Below are 22,183 nucleotides of genomic sequence, written 5' to 3'. Positions count from 1 at the left end.
ATCCTTTTACTAGCATAAAAATAGTATAAACCTCGAATACATATATATATATATATATATATATACACACATACACGTTAGTCTAAAGGGCTGAAAGTCAGTTCGTCGGCGAGCAGATTTAAATTCTATAACAGCTGGGAAATTTTAGTTTTGCAGTTTGTATTAATCAGGCGGTGTAATTAGTGTTCAATAGTTGTTTAGTTCAATTTGTATCTGTATTGGGAGCAATGACGTTTAAGAACATAATATAAAAAAGAGTTTTTACGGCTGTGTTGAAAAAATAAAGTATAACGGTGCCCTCCGTGAAGAATTTGCGATATTTTATAATTCTGCACTATCGAACCGCATATATCTGCTTAAACTGAAAATAAAATTTGAAGATACTGGAGAGATAGTCCACGATCAGATATGCCTACACTAGTTGCGTTTTTGAAAGCAAATAACTTATTGCGGAAATTTTAAAGTAAAATAATTAAATAGTTACTAATGTCAACTAAGATTCTGTTAGGATAGAAATACCCAGAACAAGTTTACAAAAGATTCTAAAGGATCTGAAAATTTAAGTGTTTGGGCCAAGATTATTTCGAATGAAGATGATGGACAGAATTTTGTAAGGAATATACGAGTATAATTCTTTGTCAAGCAGATCCTCGTTTCTCTAGCCCAGTAACTCTCTTTTAGCTCTAACGTTTTAGCTCCACGACCCCCAAAAATATATTTTTTTTTCAATTATATCGTAAAAGTACAAGATTGCACATCTCGATTCGCCCCCGAGAGGAGAAGATCCCACTCGTAGCGTGTTCGGTCGCTACACCAACCCCTCCGTTCCAAGCCAGTAGTGGCTTTAACGGAGAACATCTTCTCGCCCTCAAACTGATTGCGCACCACAGCTTTCAGTTCAGGCCCCGCAGAGATGCCACCGATGCAGATGCCCCGAGGGTCATCTGCATCGGTAAAGTTCACCCCGAGATAGTTTTACGTGTTTATGCCTTCAGAAAGAAGACAACGGACACCTGCAGCTACCATGTCGCCCTCAGGAACTAAGCTAGAAGCCTAACCGCGGAATGAAGACCCCGCGCCTAGTCCTAACTATTAAAGAGCCAATTACTGAATGTCTCAGATCCGTACTAACAGCCTCTATAACAAACTTTCCCACGAAAGTTTAACACAGCGAAATTTAGACCTAGTTCCCTTAAGAACCCCGCTTATTACTCAAAAGTGAGTTTCTATCTGACTCCGCTCCGGTCCGCCCGGGAGAGGAGAATAAACGCCTACTCCCGGACAGCTCCATCGCGGAGTCCCGCGTGACATTCACCATCTTTCGTTACCGCCGGCGAAACGCCGCTGCATACCGCCGAAGCGGCACCCAGAGACGCCCCGCCGACTGTGTCGTTAGCTCACAAAATGCCCTCGTCGAAGCGTGACCGCACCACCCGGAACAAGGATCCCATGGTTCCCAAGGTTCCCGGGACAAGGAACAATGTCCGTTGGCAGCGGCCGCAACTCCGCCGACAGCTTTACTCCACCAAAATAACACCAATTATTCTAACCGAGGCACGCTGCCTTAAGCGCCTACCTTCGGCCAGTCAACTGCCCAGGCGGTCCCTAGCCACGCAGGTCCCTATCACCTACTAAATCCCTTCGGCGGTCCTGCTCAGGGCGATGAAGCGAAGGAAGCCAGCAACTATTGTCCACTCTCTACGAGTCCTCCAGTTGACTCGTAGATCCAAAACAGAGTTTACTCTCTCGAGTTCCCTAGTAACTCTGGTACGCTCAGCTTCGTACCGGGGACATATGTGAAGGACATGGTCCACGGTGTCATCGACCCTACAGTCCGGACAGAAGCCGGAATCAACCAACCTAAACCTAGCCAATTTATACCTAAAGACACCATGTTCAGAAAAGAACTGTGTCGTGTGCCGATTGGGGGATACCCAGCTAACCGCTCGCAACTCTCTAACATTGGGGAATATACCATGCGTATAACGACCTGTTAAAGAAGTGTTCCACCTATCCTGCCAAGAGTCAAAACCTTGGTCTTCGATCTCACGCATACGCCCAGAAGTGAGAAGGCCTCCCTTCTTTGCAACATACCGCTGGCTACGTTCCGTAGCCGAAATATCCACAGGTTTGATGCCCGCGATCACAGTTACTGCCTCTCGCGAGACAGTCCTGTATGCGCTGACAACCGCTAATAAAAGAAGACGCTGGGCTCGTAATAGAATGTCCCTATAACATTGGTACCGCAAACGATGAGCCCAGACGGGCGCAGCGTACAACATAATGGCCTCCCAAACACCTTTGTAAAGAATCCGCATGGTACGGAAATTCAACCCCCAATCGGGATGGACCACTCTACGAACGCCGAAGAAAGCATCAACTGCCTTCTTCGCCACATACTGCAGGTGCTCCTTGAAGAGAAGCCTCTCATCAAGGATAACACCCAGATACTTTTGAAGGGTGTCATACCTAATTGAACGACCGTCCATCACAACCCGCGGATGGCGAGTCGCGGCTAGACGGCCCTTCAAAAACATCATAGTGGTTTTCTCCGTACTGAAAACCATCTTATGCTGAAGACTCCACAACCGCAAAACCCTACATGCCTGTGCCACTCTAAGCTCAATCTCAGCACGCGAACCACCCTCAACCAGCAGCAGCCCGTCGTCGGCATAAGCCACAATACGACAGCCACCGGGCAAACGTAGCCGCATGAGAGAGTCAAACTCGATGGTCCAGACGAGTGGACCTAATACACTGACCTGTGGACATCCTTTTGACAGAGTCTTTCCTACTTGCGAACTGCCGTCACGAAGGACAACAGTTCTGTTGCTGAAGTAACTCGAGAGAGTCCTAATTTCATCCCGCGTGCAACCACGCTTCTGCAATTGAAACAAGGCAGAGGGCCACCACAAGTTATTAAATGCCCCGGATTTGTCCAAGAAGACACCGAGTACATATTTGTACTCGCTGCCTGAAGCCAGGTCCAGGACCCTAAGAATCGCGTCCTGTGTACTCTTACCGGGTCTAAAGCCATACTGGTCGTCCATCAGCATGTGATTCGAAGTCAGCCTACTATTGATGCGGAGGTAAAGTACCTTCTCTAAAACTTTTCCAACAACTGGCAAGAGCGTCAGAGGAAGGTAAGAAGAACTGACGGTGGGGTTCTTGTCGCCACCTTTGAACAATAACTTCAAAATACCACGCTTCCAGCAAGCCGGGAAATACCCGGCTAATAAACACCTATTGAACACCCTAGTCAATGGGCCCAGAATTACAGGCAGGGTGCGAACAAGGAGCTCCACCGTAATACCATCATATCCGAGGGCTTTGTTCCTAGCCAGGCTACAGATTACTTGGCGGACTTCCGCCTCAGTAATCTCCGAAGACACAGAGTCCGTGTCAAAATCCACGACCGCCGCTCGAACTCTCCGGTGATACGAGGTCTCACCAACCTCGGTATCATCGGGGAGCAGATCGTTCATCAGAAGAGATAGAACACGATCTTTCTCAACTACAACGCCGTCTTGGGTCGAGAGAGCCGACAGAAGACTGTCCTTTTTCCGCTTATGACCAAGTACTCGATAAACAACACCCCAAGGGTCCTTATTCCCATGCTCCTGAACAAAAGAGCGCCAGGAATCTCGCTTAGAAGACCTAATTCTATGAAAATACTCGTTCCTTTTCTGACGATACTCTGCAAACAAGGCCTCGCGCCGGTCAGGATCACGTGCACGCTGTGCGGCTCTCCTGAGTCGGCCCACGGCCTGCTTTATCGCAGTCAAGTCCCAAGACCAACCAGCTACTCTCTCTCGACCCGTACTCCGAGGGATTGAGAGTTCTGCGGCTTCAACCACCGCAGAAGAGAAATTCTCTGCCAGGTTATCTAGAGGACAAGATTGAACAATGATAAAATGACATCCCGATACCGAAGGGGAAGACACCTATCATGTGACGTTTCCGGTCGCCACGCCACCCCCTCCGTACCTAGCCGTGATAGGCTTACCGAACGTGATGCGAATGCCCGCAAGCGACACTTCCATTTTTGTACTTCAAACAAAGATGGACACCTAGAAACAAAACACATCTCAGTTAGTCTTAAAAAAGACTGAACGTGCAATCGTTCAGTGAAAGAAGTGAAATCACCTACACCTACCCGAGGAGGTAAAATTGAACAACTTGTACTAAAACCAAAACATACAAAACGTAAACTACAACTTAACTAGTACAGAATTAACAAAAACAAAGAAACAACAACAATAAAAACGAAAGAGACAAAATAACAAATGAAGCCCAGCGGGACTAAATCCCTCCGTTATCCTTTCTTTTGCTAGGTAAATCATGAATTCCTCAACTATAGACCATCTGGCCTGGTTACCCCAGTACTGATGCAAATTCAGCACTGACCTGTGAATGTCCAGTCAACAAATGATCTCGTTACGCTTCTCGTCATATTTCATGCACTCATATAGCACATGAAAAGCGTCATCTAACATCCCGCACTGCGGCCATAAACCCATTATCAACCAGGCCGAATCTCGCCAGCTTGCCCCGAAAAGCACCGTGTTCCGAAAGAAAGTGTGTGACATACTTGTCTGGGGAAATCCGGGAGATGCCTCGCAAGCAGCTAATATCTGGGAAGAGATCAAGTGTATACAGCTCGTCTTCTGTCACATCCCATCTAGATTGCCATAAATCAAATCCATGTTGACCGATTTCCCGAATTTTTTCGGAAGTCAACTCATCCAACTTGCTAGCAGCATAACATTCCTAACTGTTTACCGCAAAAAAAAAAATTGGTTTCACTCCCGCAATCACAAAGATCGCCTCTCGTGAAATAGTTCGGTAACCACCCGTTACACCGTCAGCGACGTAAATCGTTGGACCATCAGTAAAATATTCCGATAACTTTGAAATTTTAGCCTCCGCTCGCCAAATACGCACTGCATATAGCATAATAGCTTTCAATTCCTTTCCGATGATAGCATGAAGCCATCAAAATCGATTTGAAACTTTGAAACTAAATACCTGGATCATAAAAGCAAATCCATAAAATTTTTCGAAAGATTACATAAACTGAAAAATCAACTTCTATTCGTAAATCAAGCCAAACTGATAAAAGCGCACTTAAAGCATCTTATATCGTAGCATTAAGTGTAGCTAAGAAACCCCATACAATCGCAGAAAACTTCATACTGCCAGCTGCAATTGATATGGTCACTGTTTTAATAGGTGTGGATGAAGCAAAAAAAATTGAAAAAAATTCCGCTTTGTAACGACACAGTAGCAAGGCGAATTGATGACATAGCTACCGATGTTCGTGATCAGATACCTCAACAAGCGAATTCAAGTGAAATTTTTGTTTGTTTTAGTATTCAATTTCATGAATCAACAGATGTGGCAAACATTTCTCAATTTTTATGTTTTGTGAAATATGAATGCGAGAAGAACAAGTCAGTCAAACAAAATATGTTGTTTTGCAAATCAATACCTGGTCTTGCAACAGGACTACAATCTTTCTGATTGTCTTTCTGAAAATTTTTTTTTTTATGAAGCTATTAAAAACTATAACACTGACCGGAAAACATATCAAAATAATGTATTGCAGTATGTAGTGATGATGCACAAGCAACAGGAAAAGAACAGTGAGTTTCTGAAAAGTTAATACTTTATACCAACTTAATTTTGGTAAAGTTGATCATTTCAGAATAGGCTGTGCAATATGCTTAACTATGCGATGAAATGGGCGAAAAGAAAAAAAATTCTTCTTTTCCATACAGACGTCAGATTATTATCGCGGGGGAAAGTGTCTTATCTCTGTGGCAAGCGGTTTTAGTCTATGTGTGCGCTAAAAACTAAGTATAGGGATTGTCTTTCATCACCTGCTTTTGTATGTGTATAACATAGATCCACATATGGAGAACTTTACTTTAAATTAACTGCTACTTTTTTTATTTTAAATGTAAAACAAATGCAACCACCTCATTAATTTATTCTCTTCGCATGTGTACTTATAAATCAAAGTAAAATGTTTATAATACAATATCTTTTCCCCATAAAATCTTTTCATTATTGTTTACGAGTAAAGTTGTAAGCTAATTTCGCGACCCCTGGGTTGTGAAACGCTGCTCTAGATCAATGAAGCGTAACTGAAAATGGAAAAATCGAATAAACCGTCATAGTTGTGTATATTAATCAATATGTTTATTAATACGCGATTAATATTTTGAGATGTTTTGCCTAAACTACTAAACAATCCTACGTTTGACATTTAACGCCCCGATGTTTGGCAGCAAAGATAGAGCATACTATGGCCAAGTTAGATACTACCTCGACAAAATCTTTCCTAAACTGTAGCGGATAATCAACTGAATCCCATCGCGTTCATCCGATTATATTTCTCGTTCTGTGGAATCGTCAGACAGTATTTTTTTCAAACACAAATGAATTGAATCTCTCAACCTGTCTGTTAAAAATTCGGTTGATTTTATAAATCAGGATAAATCTTTATCGGGATAAATAAACTAATATAATTAAATGGTTAAATACCGCTAAGAATGTATAAAAGCAGAGGGGCGACACTTTTAACATTTATGTTATTAACTAACTGTTTTCTTAATAATTGGGAAACATGACTTAAGAACTCCTGGCATTTAGACTACATTTAATGAGACAAAGTGAAAAATATTATTTAATCCATTAAACAAAACCGTTTTAAAATAAATAAGAAAGACATACAGAAAAGAAAAAGGTTTCAATAATTTTTCGTAAAATAATTTTTATTTACTATTATTATTATTCCTTACAAGGTACTAAGAAAAATAAAGCTATTATAACAATAAAATCTATTTCTGGTTACGTTAGCTGTTACTGAGGATTCATTCTTTTATTCGGTGCACTTCAGAAAATTACAAAGAAAGAACCAACTGAGCAACAACCTGAGTCTAGAAATGAAAAGAGAAAAAAAATGTGTGTATACACCGGAACAGTCACTACATTATGACTCCCCCAGTTACTTTTTACTGTTTACTTTTTTACCATTAAAAAATTATTGTAAATAACTGATAAATTTATTATATTATTGTAAACCGATTTAGCACAGTTAAATTTTTAACGGAATCTTTCAACAACAATAATGTTGTAAATCAGGCCAAAATTATAAACACAGAATGATTGCTATTATATATTAAATATGATTTGATTTTTGCAATAATTAGTGGAGATTTCAAGCTCAAAGAGAATAAACAATGAGGTATTAATTAGAATATAATAAAAGTAATTATACAATAAAAATACATAATTCTACGACCTGTAACAGATCTTAAGCGATAAAAATAACGAGCCAACAACATTGAAATGTTATAATAACTGGAATAAAGTATTTATTTTAACTTCAGGTAGTTTATAAATATAAAATCAGAGTAGATGAACAAATTTAAAAAAAAAAAAAAATTGCTTACATCTTCAACAGATGTAATATTTATCATGTAAACATCTGCGTGAACTCTTTTCGAAAAAACTTCACATATAAATGCTTAAACTTAAAAACGATAATAATTATTTACGTCAACACGTTAACTATTAAAGTAAAATTAGCACTACCTACCTATTCTGAAAGCTTTAAGGTAACCATGTCTATTACTAATGAAAAGATCATTACCTCAAATTCCCAGCCTTTTTTCTAAAAGCATTCGTAACGAATCATAAGTAAAATGTAATTATAAATCACGATCTGGCGGCGTACTATGCCGGTCTGAAGGCTCTCTAACTTAAGCATATTTATGAGAAAAAGTACCAGGTCACAGATAATTCAATAATGTTCATCTGATAATATTACTATGGCGACATTTTTCATAGCTGTAACACAATTTTATTTACTGGAATAAAGATTTTCACGAATGTAATATTTTTAAATTTTCTGTCGCTGCTTATAACAAACGTATATCATTAAGTAACATAGAAAATTCATTAAAGGAATTTTCAAAACCTGAACGAAAAAGATTATTATAAATTTTCCTTCTCGTGCTTTCAATATGGACTTTCGAGACTTTACATCACCACTGCAGATAGTCTGAGGGTTCAATAAAAAATTTTCTTATATTTTCGTAGAGTATCAACACACAAGTGAAATTAATTTTCTTTACGATAACAAATAGTTTGAGACAAGTAGGAAAATGTTTGTTTGTGAATTAAATGAAAATTTTGAATTCTACTCGTGTAACCTACTTTTCGTCAAAATTGCGTTTGATGTAGGATGTAAGGAGAGATCGCATTTTCTTGAAGTGAATAACTACCTGCTTTATGGCGTTCCTTTTTAATTATTAAAACAACTCAAGAATTTTTCCTTGTATTTTACTGCATTTTCATTTATACGAAATTCTCTTCACACTCGCTTTTTTAGATAACTTTTCGAATTATTTTATTTTCATTTAAAATGTTCTGTTTTATAAAAGACGATTCCATTAATGTAATCAACACTAAAATATTAACAAGTGAAAAGAAAATGTTAAATTAACTTAAAATTACTTAGTCTTAACTAACAAAGATAAAGAAAATAATAAATTAAGTGATGGTAAGAAAATCACCAGCATCGATCAGATTGTAATATTGAAGGAACAGAATTGTGTAATTTTCCAGATCGATCAATTTCTAAAGTAACATAAGAAACTATCGACATATGAGAAGAACGTCGTTCTACAATACGTTCACTAAAATGAAAGATAAGGGAACGATGTTATCATGACAGGAAAGCCAACATGACACTGGTCTTCCAAAAAGAGGTCTGTCATAGACCGTACGCAAATATCAACAGGCCGTGGAAATTTCAATTTACGGTAAATAAACATTATCGATAATAGTCTATGCATTTTCCGTGGGATTCGCGTGAACGGTTCATTTTTTTTGGCCGAAGAAAGAGAAGTTTCGAAAAAGAATAGTCTGAATACATTCAAGAGAAAACGCGTAAAATATTAGAAAAAACAATTTAGTAATAAGGATAGTTAAAACCAGGCGGGATTTCTTAAATCAAGTGTCGAAGCAGCAGACGTAATTTGCGGATACATGCTGAAGAAACTGATTTTTCCAACGTGAATTTATTTTATAAAACCTATGCAGGGAGCAAATCCAATAAGAAACAAGCACTGGGCGAAACTGTGCCTGTACAAAACTGTATCGGAATGTAATGGTTATTTTTGTTCTACCCTAGCAGTTATGAATTTTGAATTCCCTTGACGCCCGTTTTAGATCTAGTCATCTTTTATTTTGTTGATATAACTAGCCAAATGGCTATGTATTACAATTAAAGAGGTAATCATTAATTGTAATACGACTACCTTTTTGAGGAAGAAAAACTACTACCTTTCTGGTCAGTAAGCAAGATCGGGTAGGAGAGATTTGGAGTATTACTGCTCGCCTCCGGATTATAAAAAGATATCGAACAGATAAAATTAGGATGATCAAATATCTTTAAAATCTAAATAGTGAATGTTTAAAATGATGAATTTCTAACTTAATATCGGGAAATAAAATTCCAATTTCTGATCGAAAAATATCATCGGCAAAATACTCGTATGTTTGTGAAAGAAATCAAGTGAGTAATACGGAAACGTATTTCTCCCATGAGCGTGTTATATGAAAAAGGACTACTTGGCTGGCGGTTACTTTTTTTTACACACATACAAACGTAGTCGACGTAACCTGACCGTCGGAAGATGATGATGGGAGGGAGGTATGGGTCTGTGAGATAAGGTATCCCTGCCGGTTCACTACTATTATTAGACGCACTACAACATTTACACTATTTCACCTCACCACCCTTCCATTCGTTGTTGGCTATAAAACTACAAGCTTTTCTGATTTTCTTTATTTTTATCGCTTTCCAATAAAAAAAAACATAATAACCAAGCCTACAATACAGTCTAAAACATTACATTTACTATCGTACCGTATACGAGTGTGCATACAGTTAAACAAATATCTAATAAAGAATAACTTAAAAAGTACTTATAATTTATTGTAATTACATTTACAATAGAAGATCTGCGAGCTTGTTAATATTATAATCGCTTTTCATATAATCCGTGTACGGTTTTTTGTTTTTTTAATTTACTTCAAACATATTCCGATGATAACGACTAACCACCGAAAGAACAATATGTCTATAAACCTGCATAAGTAATAATAATTTGATTTTAATAATTTCATATTTATTTAATGAAACAGGAAACAGCGTATTTAAAAAGAAAACATACTTTTTTACAATTTTCGTTCAAGTACTTTTTTTATTTTTTTCTAAAAAAAAAAAAAAGATGATGCAATGAAAATTACTGTTATACCTTTTGATGAGTGAATAACCGGAAGAGTGCTTTCATTCTACAATGGAAACAAGTCGTTTACTGCTTACACAAATAGAATGAATGTACAAAACTCTAAAAGAAAATATATTCAAAACTATAAAATCAAATATTAAAAAATGAAGATTACAGTCGATTCTTAAACGACATACAATATAACCGAGAAGTCTCCGTCCCTTTAGACACATATACGATGTGGATTCAACTAAATATTTTCAACATTTATATACATCTGTACTTACGAATTTTTATCCAGTGGATCTGTGTATTCACCGTCGAGCAGATCACAAACAGCTACGCGTCTCCAAATACTCCTTGTCATTTTGTGAAGCATCTCCGGAGTTACGGTTCGAAAAGCTTCTTTCACACTGATCCAATTCTTCATTTATTGCAAATCGACGGTAAGGCTTTGATTATTCCCCTCAATGATTTGTCGGGTATGGTAAGTTGAAGGCTTCGTGGTTTCCCCTGCAATGGGGTCGGTGAAGCTAGTGAAACAAAGCTTATCCTGCGGCCTGAAAATTATTCATTTAGGAAATTGCGCACTCGAAGAGCAAAACGATCTGGAGCCCGTCTTGCTATACCCAGAAACGTCCCACGATACCCGTCTCTTGAAAATGAAGTATTAAGTACTAACCGTTTTTCTAACGTTTAAATAAGAATAACCGTACTACTCAAAAAATATTACGCTAAGAAATATCATTTCCTCCCTTCTAATACCGTGACATGACATGGATTGCTTTCTAAGCTACCCACAAAATGAAAGTCGTCCTGTGCCCAGAAAATCCCATTCACGCCCCGTCTACTAGGAAATGTGCAATTTAAGCGATAAACTACACATTCATAAGAAAAAAACACTCTTGTGAGAATATTTGGAATTCGTAGTAATAAAGCACGGCAAGGTGCCTTTCCGTGTCTCCATCCGTAAACTTATTTGCAAAAGTTAATAAAAGTGTTTATAATCAAGTATATTTAATCTAATCATATGCATTGTTGACCGCGGTATATGAACTTTGACTACTCGTTTGCGAATAGATTCAAGTAGAGACTGCTCGATCGAATCGGTGAAGATGACACGTGTTTGTACTAGCGTTTTCTTTTGTCCACCAAGAGGTTGTCTTTAACATCCGCGGAAGCAAATGCGTATTTCTCCCGTCAAGCATTGTTGCTTTATGAGGCAGGTTCCCTTTAAAGCGTTCACAAAATGGTTCATTAATTGTGGCACTGTTTGCTCCTGTGCTCAATAGGGCGAAATAATGACCTGCCTGACCTTGAGAGTATGAATACAGACAACAGTAAAGAAATTATTTCTTAGGAACCGAATATCAGGCGACTTGAAAAAAAAAAGAATAGAAACACGTCAATGCTATGAGGAGTGTGGATAATTTAAAAAATTAGGAGTGTTTACTACTTTAAAAAGTTAGCTTATACAAAAAGTAAAAGAAAAGTAAATCGATTAATTTCGCAGTTCAAAGAAAACAAGGAAATAAGGGAAACACACAACTATAACGACATCATAATAATAAAGAATTTACAGTATAGAAAAGGAAAAATATAACTCAAATTAAGAGTATACGAATTCAACATAAATACAGTTCCTTAAGAAAGTTACATTAAAGCCATCATAAAATAAAACGATTTCTTACAAAAATAAATGGATTCCAGTGTTTAACAATAAGTAAAACTAAATCATTCTCAATTAATAGTGTAAAGAAATCCGATAAATACAAAAAAAGCAGATAAGCAAAATGATTGTAACAAAACACACACACACTCACTCACTCACTCATATACACAAATACACACGCACGAACACACACACACACACACACACACACACTCTCTCTCTCTCTCTCTCTCTCTCTCTCTCATAAACACATCCGCAGGACGCACACATTTAAAAAAAGAACAAGGCAATATCAACATCCACATTTTCCTCATTATAAGAATATTTTCTTTATAGCAGATGTTATTAAATATATTTTAGATTAATATAGCAGAGATGTGAATATACTCGTACACGGATAACCACGTAACAAGTTAAGTTTTATAGAATACTTATAAATGTTATTTAGGTTAAAAAGAAAAAATCACCGATCATACAAAAATATCGTTTTTAATACGTCAGCAGGGGATTACTACTTACACTGAAGTATTTTCTCGTATTACTGGAATACGGAAGTGCGCGTGCTTCTTTATACACGAAATTCCTGTAAAATGAAAGTTCATTTCATGAAATGGAAGTCCGACTTTTATTTATCATGTTTTGAATTTTCCGAGTTTCCGTCTGTTGTAATCGCTACGGGATTCCATACGGGTGACGTAAATGACAATCAGAGTTTGTTTATGCGGGTTATATGTTAAGTAACTATGTTATGAGAAATGTTATTGTATTGCTCCGTTACGAAATATTAGCAAGGAAAAATAGAAATTTACAGTAAAGAGAAATTTAAAAAAAAAATACCACCAAAATAATAAGATTTTTTTTTTTTTTTAAATTGAATACTCCAGTATAATAACAATAACTAAACTGGTAACTGTAATAGATTATTACTATTATTATTAAATACTTGTTCATATAAATGTTATACTATCATCTACCAAAGTTATTTATTAACAAATAAATTGTAAAACTAAACAGAAGCGTTTATGCCATTCTTTAGAATATTTCATACACCGGATGATAAGTATAGGAACAGCTTTATACTGAATATTTGGAGGAAAAATAAATAGGGTTTACATAGTTAAACAAAATCTGCGTTATGGTGGGTTTTTAATTTTTGTAGCCATTTAATTTGTTGTTTTGTTAATTATTAGTTATTTTTTATTATCATCGATATTATAGCACTATTTAAAATTCGTTATTGTATCCGTTATGAATGAAAAATGGAATAAAATTACTCATGCAGCGCGTTTTACGATTGTTAACACGATTTTTCCGTCATTGCAACTTTGAATGCTTAACTCGATAACGAAGGCATTAACAGAAAAACGGGTTTCACCATTGTTTTTCTTGTAAAATTTTAAATCGAAATCACGTGCCACCTTCCTGTTTAAAATAATTAAGTTCGATTCAATATGGCGGATCCAAGTGATGGACAGAAATTAAAAACCCACCATAATGCGGATTTTTTTAACTATGCAGAAACCCATTTCTTCCTATCCCCAAATCCCTTCATATACGCAGTATAAGTTGTTTCCATACTTAAATATCACCCGGTATACACTCTACATTACATAAGATGTGTTCGTGGTAATGCGGTTTTATTTAACTCCTTGGAATTTATTAGAAAAAATCGCATAGTAGTGCAACTTTATAACATTGGTATGCATAATTTGATTTATTTTTTTCCAGAATTGAAAATGGGTGAATCTCTAATAGTATTTTCTGCGCTGACGCTGAATTCAAAAATGGTTTCAGAATTAGTTTATTACGTAAAGATTTTTAGAGACATATTTTAATTTTACATTACGTATTTTAAATGTATTCTTAGCATAATATAATCTTAGCTGAAAAGTAGTAATGTTTGATTTCCTACGATATTTTGCTCATGAACATCTCTCTTCAGGATCCCACAATAGTCAGCTAGCATGCTCGGACACCGCTTGCGCTGGTACCCTTTTCCATATCCGAAATATCCTGATGGAATTGTTCACCCATTTTAATCGCTGACTGCAGCTAGATTTGGTGGGAAGAAATCCAAGTGCAAATCTAAGAAGTAAATCTTAAGACATGTTGTATCTCATGATTTTAGAAGCTATTAAAAGATCATCCACTCTTCCTTTGTAATTTTAGGATTTACGGTTTCCTAAGAAGTTCTGGCAAATACTTTTAAAACACTTTCATGCAGCTTTCTCCACCTCATTTAATGTACAGTATTACCGAAGTTTTCATCTTTAAATAAATTTCTAATTTGAGGTAAGACAAAGACAAAGACTTGGAGTTTTGCTTCACTAATCTTTGGAAACTTATTACGTAAGCGAATCCGATCCCACTTCGATCCACTGCTTTCAAGAAATTTTCCATAAGCCCCCAGATTTATATGGAGTGGAGGTAAATGAACTTTTTTTGAATCAACAACTGCATCAACAACGTTATTCTTACCTGCAGTTAATGCTGTTCGATTTGGCCACTCTTTCTGTACGTAATGATTTTTTCTGTCTCTGCTGTCCCACTCGTAAAACAACAGTATTTGGTGAAACCAAGTTGAAGAACTAGCTTGAAGTAAAGCTTTACTTTCAGATCACCACAGATATTACACTGAAATTCTTCATACTTTATTTTATCTAGCAGAAGTTTCACGTTCACGTAAGTTTCTTTCAGATCTGTAGCGTAAGCTAGTGGCATTGAAGGAAACTAACTCCTAACGTGCAGAAGCGCGGCTTTCAGATTAGCTTTCGACGAATCAGTAAATAAACCCCATTTCTCTGTTTTCTACTCATGACCAAATGACTCCATTACAGACAAAAGTAATTGATAAAACAAGTCCAAATACAAAGAAATTCTTGAAGTCTAATGCCTATTTCTAAATACACATACTTTTGTTTCACTGTGGAGGAAGTTCCCAGCTTTTAATTGTCAGCCCAAAAGTTCTGCTTTCTTTTTTGATGAATTCATATCTCGTACAAGGTCATCGAGGTCCCCTTGTGTCAGTAAATGTGGTTCACCAGACGGAGATGAAGCATAGTTTGGATCAATTCTTACACCCTAGTTATCCTCTACCAAATTTTGTTGATCATCGCTAATCATGTGTTATTTTCTGGTCGTTTAGGCACAGAAAGTTCTTCACTGCGAGCTACAGGCCTCGTAGCAGATGGTACATTGGAGTATGAAATAGTGTGCTTTGATTTTGAACTAATGTCCGCAATATTAATCGACAAAATTACAATCGGTGGCATGATCTTTTTATTCCTGCCAAATCATTAGAACAGCAAAGTCCATGTGCCGAGAACTCTTTGACCAGCGTGTAAGGAGTCTGACACAAGTAGCACAACTTGTCCTGGTCACCAACTTTGACTAATAACATTTTTTATGAGGAGTTAAATTACGTTTCTAAAATTTAAATATTACCTCACCACAAATGTAGCAAAAGCTGTCCGAGGTTCTCACAATTTTTAAACATATTATAAAATCCCACAGTATACAAGCATTACAAAAATATTCACTACACGTTTTGAATTCAAAAGATGAAATGTAAATTTAGAATAAGTCGTAACTGAGAAACGTTTACACTGAACTGAATTACACTGAATTATATCACATACACACGAAATATGTAACAGAGCGAACACTGAACACAGACTGGCTATGGCTTGAACCAGTTAACTCAGCCATTTTAATCAAAACAGATGTTGTTTGTGACATCAGTTTGACAAATAATGATGACTAAGTCTGTAAGACAGCCCATCTTCTGACACGTTTTAGAACTGCATTCAGCAGTTACGACTAATTGTATCGTTCTATGCCATTACAGATCTTCTTTCATATAAAATAATCGTTTTTAAATGCTTCAATAATATTTTTTTTTATTCATTTATGTATTATATATGCGTAATATCATAATATAGTTGCATAATTTCCTTAATATATGTAACATATATCATCCTTAGAGTAATTTGACCAGCAAGGCGACTTTTTTCCTAGTCCGGAGGGTACACAAAATTCTAATGAATGAAATGTCTTTCGGGTAAAGGCAGGCTCCCTAATCTCATTTAAAGACAAGTACAAATAAAATTAACTGGACATAAATAAATTCGTAAATACTGAACATATATAATTCAAAACTGTAATTTACATTTAGCTTAAAAAAAAATTACACAAAAAATCAAACCAAAAGCGAATGTACAACACAGATAAATTAAATGACCAACAGTTTATTATTATCAATTTTAAATGATCAATATAGATTTATACAGCAACGAAGTTAAACATAAGATCAGAAGCCTACTTACTATTGGCTGGCACATTTAACTATTTTATTAGTCCAATTAGTCATCGGCTTAGAAGAAAATTCCTGTACTTAGTACCAAATGACAAATTGAGAAATGCAATGGAAAGCAGTACGGCTATTTCACGTTTAATCCGTTTTAATCAGAATAAAATGAGAAAACCCAATTTTTTTTTCTTTTTATTATTCTCTTAATTATTTTTTTTTTTTTAAACTGGATATTAAATTTATATGACGAAAAGAGTTGAAAAATAATAGGGTAAATCTACTAATAAGAGGACGTATTATAATAATTCTTTTTGAAAAAAAAACTGATGTCAGAAAAATTAAAAAATTTAAGCGTACGGGCACTGAAGGTAGCGAAACTTTACGGAAGAGCAAAGAATCATATTGCTGTTAACTCTGTACAAATTCATAAGATGAGAAACGTTCATAGTAAAAAAAGTGTCTGGTCTTTCCCCTGACGTGAATTAGGCAAGTTTTCATTCTAGTCAAACAGTTAGATAAACTTCATAATTCATTATTCAGATTTGATACAAGATGTTCGGCCCTAACCGAAACCGAACCCGAGACAAACTGATCTAGAAACAGGCATAGTAACTACTACACCGACAGGTTAATCAACTCATTAATTTTTTTTTAACTGATAAAAATGAAGAAGTGATTTTTTAACAGACTGTTAGACAACCGGCTTTGAGATAAATTTCATTTGAATTGGAAGACTTATGCTTTGAAACGTTAACATTACGAATAAATACCCGGTCACTTAAAAAATAAATACATAAAAAATCCTAAATAAGTTATTCGATTAATATTTTAAATCTAGTATAAAATTTTATCCAAAACGAAAACGTATATTACGTAGATGCCAGAAATTATGGTAGATTAAATAATTAACGAAGCTTTAGCTCCTAAATGATTATCTTAATTATAAGTTGTAATTTAATATTATATTAAAATAAACTCGTACAATTTCAGAAATTAAACAGAGAAAATTCAATTCAAGATATTACCTTCAATATACATTCGAATTTTCTATTGTTCATGAAACACATATTTGATAATACTATACACAAAACAATGTACATTTATCAAAACTGAGGTGAAAGAAGGTTACATAATAAATAGCAGAATCAGACAGATTCACTCCGAACAATAAAAAAAGTTGATCGGTAAATTTTTTTCTCTCTAATTAACGAGTGTTTTAAGTAGAGTATCGTCGACCTGCTAATTGGCTGAGGATAAAAAACGTTCAATTAAAATTTTTAAACAAATTCAAAAAACACAACCCGGCATGCTATAACATTTTCCGTATAAATCCGTAAATATAATGCGAATTCATTCTCGTAAGTTCAAGCAAACTGTATAATATCAGAACAGGTTTAATTAAAAAATGAAAAGACTGTATTTCAAAACTGTACGATGTATACTTTTTCATTCACCAACCAGTTATTCTCATAAAAATAAATTACTTAACGATTTATTGTAATAAAAACAAGAAAATTTTGTTTTGTTTAACGTTAACTGTTATTAAAAGAATCCTTAAACAGAGCACCTTTATTTATTTATCAGGTTGCTTATTAACAAAAACAGCCTTTGGATATTTTACTGTCGTAAAGTAAGTATCTACAAACTTCATTTTAACAAAAACATTAAGAGATAATTATTTCCTTTCACATTTATTATAAATGATTCGATTAAACTAGCTCTTCGAAAAGTCAAAAATAATTTCTTTAATTACGACGTCAATAAAAAATATTTACGTTTAAGGATTACGAATTTAATACCTCAAACTTTTATTAAATTAAAAATAAATAGAAGATAAATATATCTACTAATTTAATGAAATAATATTACTACTAGACCACTAGCAAACTTTTTTTTAACAATTCCTGGGTAAGGAAGATCTGGCTGGGTAAAGCACAAAAACTTAATATTTTCTTAAAAGATAATCTTTTTTTTTCAAAAAAAAAAAAAAAAAAAGAAAAGCGTTGCATTTATAATAAGGATATGCTTTTTAACAGAAAAGTTACAAAACGAACACAAGGAGGAAGGGGTCAGGAATCGCCTCGGTAGCATGTTTCCTCAGACAGAAAATCGCTTTGAAGATTTCTTAAATGTAAAAAAACTCCGATCACTGAAACAAGATTACCTACAGTATCAGGATTTTACTAGTTATCTTCAAAAGAAAACCCGTATGATGGTTGTTAAAATCGACATACGCGAGTATATAACCAAAGGAATATAGAAAAATATAAATAAGAGATAAACATCAGCTACCGAACAAAGAAGGAAAAAAGAAATGAGAGAAAAGCAAAGAATTAATATGAGGAATGACAAAACAAAAAGAAACGAAAAGCGAGAGCAAAAGTACACAAAGAAATATTAGTTAACTCCTTTTCTTAAAAAAAAAAACTTGCACTAAGACGCGGTATGTTGAAAGATCCACTTTCAAAAGAACGTAAAACAGACTTTCTTTTCGGAGCTTCAATTATATTTTTCCTTTTAAGAGCGGGGAAAAAACAAAATTAAATTTCATACAATTCTTAAAGTCCATCTGAGAAAAAAAAGCATCTGTAACAAAACAACAGTGAATAAATGTAAATGAGTGCATATAGTCTAACGAGAATTTATTAAATTAATAAATCAGACAAACATTGTAGACTATAATTAGAATCTAATAGTAACAGGAAAGATTAAAAAAAAAAAACTAAAATTGCAAATCATATAAAAATAAATTTTATTTTTTTCTGTCCCCATATCGCGTTATAGAACTGTCCGTACACTCTTCAAAATTAAATGTAGCTGATAGAATCTATGTATTCGCAGCTAACAGTTGAGAAAACAACTTTTTCCTCAATCGCCAATAAACTGTATATTTACATATATGAACGATCACATCAAGCAGCAATAATCGACAAAAAATCATTCGAAAAAAGCCTACAAGATTATGCGTTATTTAATACAGGCACCGAAATAAAAATAACAATGAAGATGTTAAACGACCGTCGTTCATAATCCACATTGAAATTAATAATTTAATTTGAAAACACGATAATTATTATGTAAGAATACCACTGAAAATAAATGTAAAAAATAAATCAACATTTTTAGAGAATGATAAACAGTAAAAGTAAAATAAAGAAAGAAACCGGGTAGGTAAGAGTGCATAACAAAGAGCGGTAAAACAGACGTATTAATTTAGTATGAATAAATGTAGCCTAATCTTGTATACTAATTTCTAACCTTTAATTTAGTGTTTACAACGACACTGGAAGTATTATTAGTTTTCGTTTAATTTCATAAATTCAGATGATTTCCTTTTACTGCTTCGTAGTTCGTTTTTTTTTTAATTTTATGATTTATTTATATCATATTCATTTTTAAACGGTTTTTCCTATTTCACTAATTCTTTAATACTTACTGATGATCATTATCAATCAAAATGTAGGCGTTTAACATTTGTAAACAGTTCTTCACCTTTCTCTTTGTATTACTTTATATTTACATAAAACTGAAAACATGTAAATAACACGTTAAGGACATAGAACAAGAATTAACGAAATAAAAAAGGTTAAAACAATTCTTACTTTGATTATCTGAATTACAACTCATTCGGGGTACCGGTTTGAATTTGAACCGGAACATCACAAATTACAAATTCCAATCAATTTTGTTCGCGTATGCGATGGTGCAATTAAATGGAAAGCAAATGACAGATGTCAGCGTAACTTAGTAAGGCTGATTCACGATTAACCCTCTTTAATCGTAGTTATGAAGATGAAAAAAAACCGTTAATTTCAGAAGATAAAATTACCTTATTTTTTACCTAGAGGTTCACTAACGGAAAGCCAAAATTAAAAGTCCGCTTTGTTTACGCTCACTTTCAATTACGCTTATTTTTTAAGTGGGCTGTAATATAGTATAATTTTCACTAATTCATATAATTTTACATTTTTTTTTTTTATAAGGGATAAATGTGGTGTAAAATATAAGACCTAGGAAAATTTAAGGAAATTTAATAAAATCACAACCTAAATATTTAAGAAGTGCTAAACCCATAATAAAAGCGTTAACTGTCATTTATATTAAAGCTGAAGTTTTCACAGGCACTAACGTAACCGCAATGTTGTTTTTCCAATTAACATTCCATTTAATTTTAGGATATAAAAATTTAAAAAACCTCAACAATCCAGCTAATCGGATTAAAATTAACTTAAACTCAATTAAATTATAATATTTAATTTCTTTAATTAGCACTCGATATTAATTTATTACGGTTTTAATTTAGGTAAAGAAGGTACGTGATTTACGAGATAAAAAAACAGAACCCTAGTATTAACATAATTTCAAAAAATAACATCTTTTTACTGAAAGAATACAACGTATAATATAAAGTATTACTTATTTTATCACGAGAAAGCAATTTACAACAGTGTAACTTTACGTTAAATGCATTATTACAAAATCTGAATATTACAACGTAATATTCAGATTCGTAAGCTAAACTGACCAACAGCCGTTTGTTTTTAATGCACTCATTCCGCTAATCCTTATAGCCCAACAGAAAGAACAGACGGACGGTCGTCCATTAACATGAATTTTAATGGACCGTTTCAAAGAGATAATCCCTTCGACCCGTGTGCATGCGTGTTATGCAAAATAGATTGCAGGCAGATATACAACAGCCAGTATACGCTTTTTTTATCGTTTTTATTCGTTCAATAAAATCACCCTAACAATTATTATATGAGGAATTCTTCTGAAATTTGAAAATTAATTCAAAATAACGTGTCTGCGTTTACTCATCAAAATTAATTCGTGCGGAAAAAATAATTTCATCAGCTTTATCGGCATCTTACTATGCACATATATTATGTGTTCGGATAAAAATACGTAAAAAAATAGTTCTAAACAACTGAAATGCCACCAACTAACAATAAACAATAAAAATAATTTGGAAAAATAAGATAAACAAAAAAGCAGAACACCTAAGATGTAAAGCTATTTAAAAAAAAAAAATAGAGAGTGAGAGAGAGAGAGAGAGCGAGAGAGTGAGACTTTCTTTTCTTGTTTAGCCTCCGGTAACTACCGTTCAGATAATACTTCAGAGGATGAATGAGGATGATATGTATGAGTGTAAATGAAGTGTAGTCTTGTACATTCTCAGTTCGACCGTTCCTGAGATGTGTGGTTAATTGAAACCCAACCACCAAAGAACACCGGTATCCACGATCTAGTATTCAAATCCGAGTAAAAATCCGAGAGAGTGAGACTGTGTGTGTGTGTGTGTGTGTATGTTAACTTCAAATTAAAAACAAACCGGACTACCTTTCAATTCTTCTTTTATAATTACACTTTGAAATCTGCGCAAAATTAAACAGCTACAAACAACTGTCTAACGTTTATTAATTTCTCACAGACTTCAAAAAGTAGTAATCCAAGAAATAAAATGGAAAAAGCATTTTTTTTAAATTTAATGTACCTTAAGAGTTAAATTTATATATATCAAAATGTTAAGTTCGTTTGTGTACGCTTCAAAAACTCAAAATGTTCTGCACCGATTGAGCTCAAATTTTAGCACGATATATTACCCGCATCAAAGATTGTTTTCATCTATTTTTAATAAATCTATCTATCTATTTTTAATTTGTACATTTTTGATTTGGAAATGTAAACAAAGGAAAACCAATCAGATCAATGGAAGATGGCCGCTGTCAAACACAACGACAAAATTTCTTTGAATTATATTTAAAACCTAAAACATCTGTAATTTATTTTTAAAAAAACACGATAAAAAAATTTTAGCACGATATATAACCCGCATCAAAGATTGTTTTCATCGATTTTTAATAAATCTATGTATCTATTTTTAATTTGTAC

At 34.4% G+C, this 22,183-nt stretch overlaps 1 protein-coding gene across 12 annotated transcripts in view; it reads right to left on the bottom strand.

Annotated features, from left to right (window-relative positions):
• LOC142321817 (membralin) overlaps nt 1-22,183 on the bottom strand; it is a 261,594-nt gene that overhangs the window by 70,237 nt on the left and 169,174 nt on the right. The gene's annotated exons all lie outside the window — the stretch shown is intronic.

This window comes from Lycorma delicatula, chromosome 3 (genome assembly GCF_047948215.1).
Source record: "Lycorma delicatula isolate Av1 chromosome 3, ASM4794821v1, whole genome shotgun sequence".
In the NCBI taxonomy this organism is placed as follows: Eukaryota; Metazoa; Arthropoda; class Insecta; order Hemiptera; family Fulgoridae; genus Lycorma; species Lycorma delicatula.
This window is presented reverse-complemented; position numbering and strand designations above follow the sequence as displayed.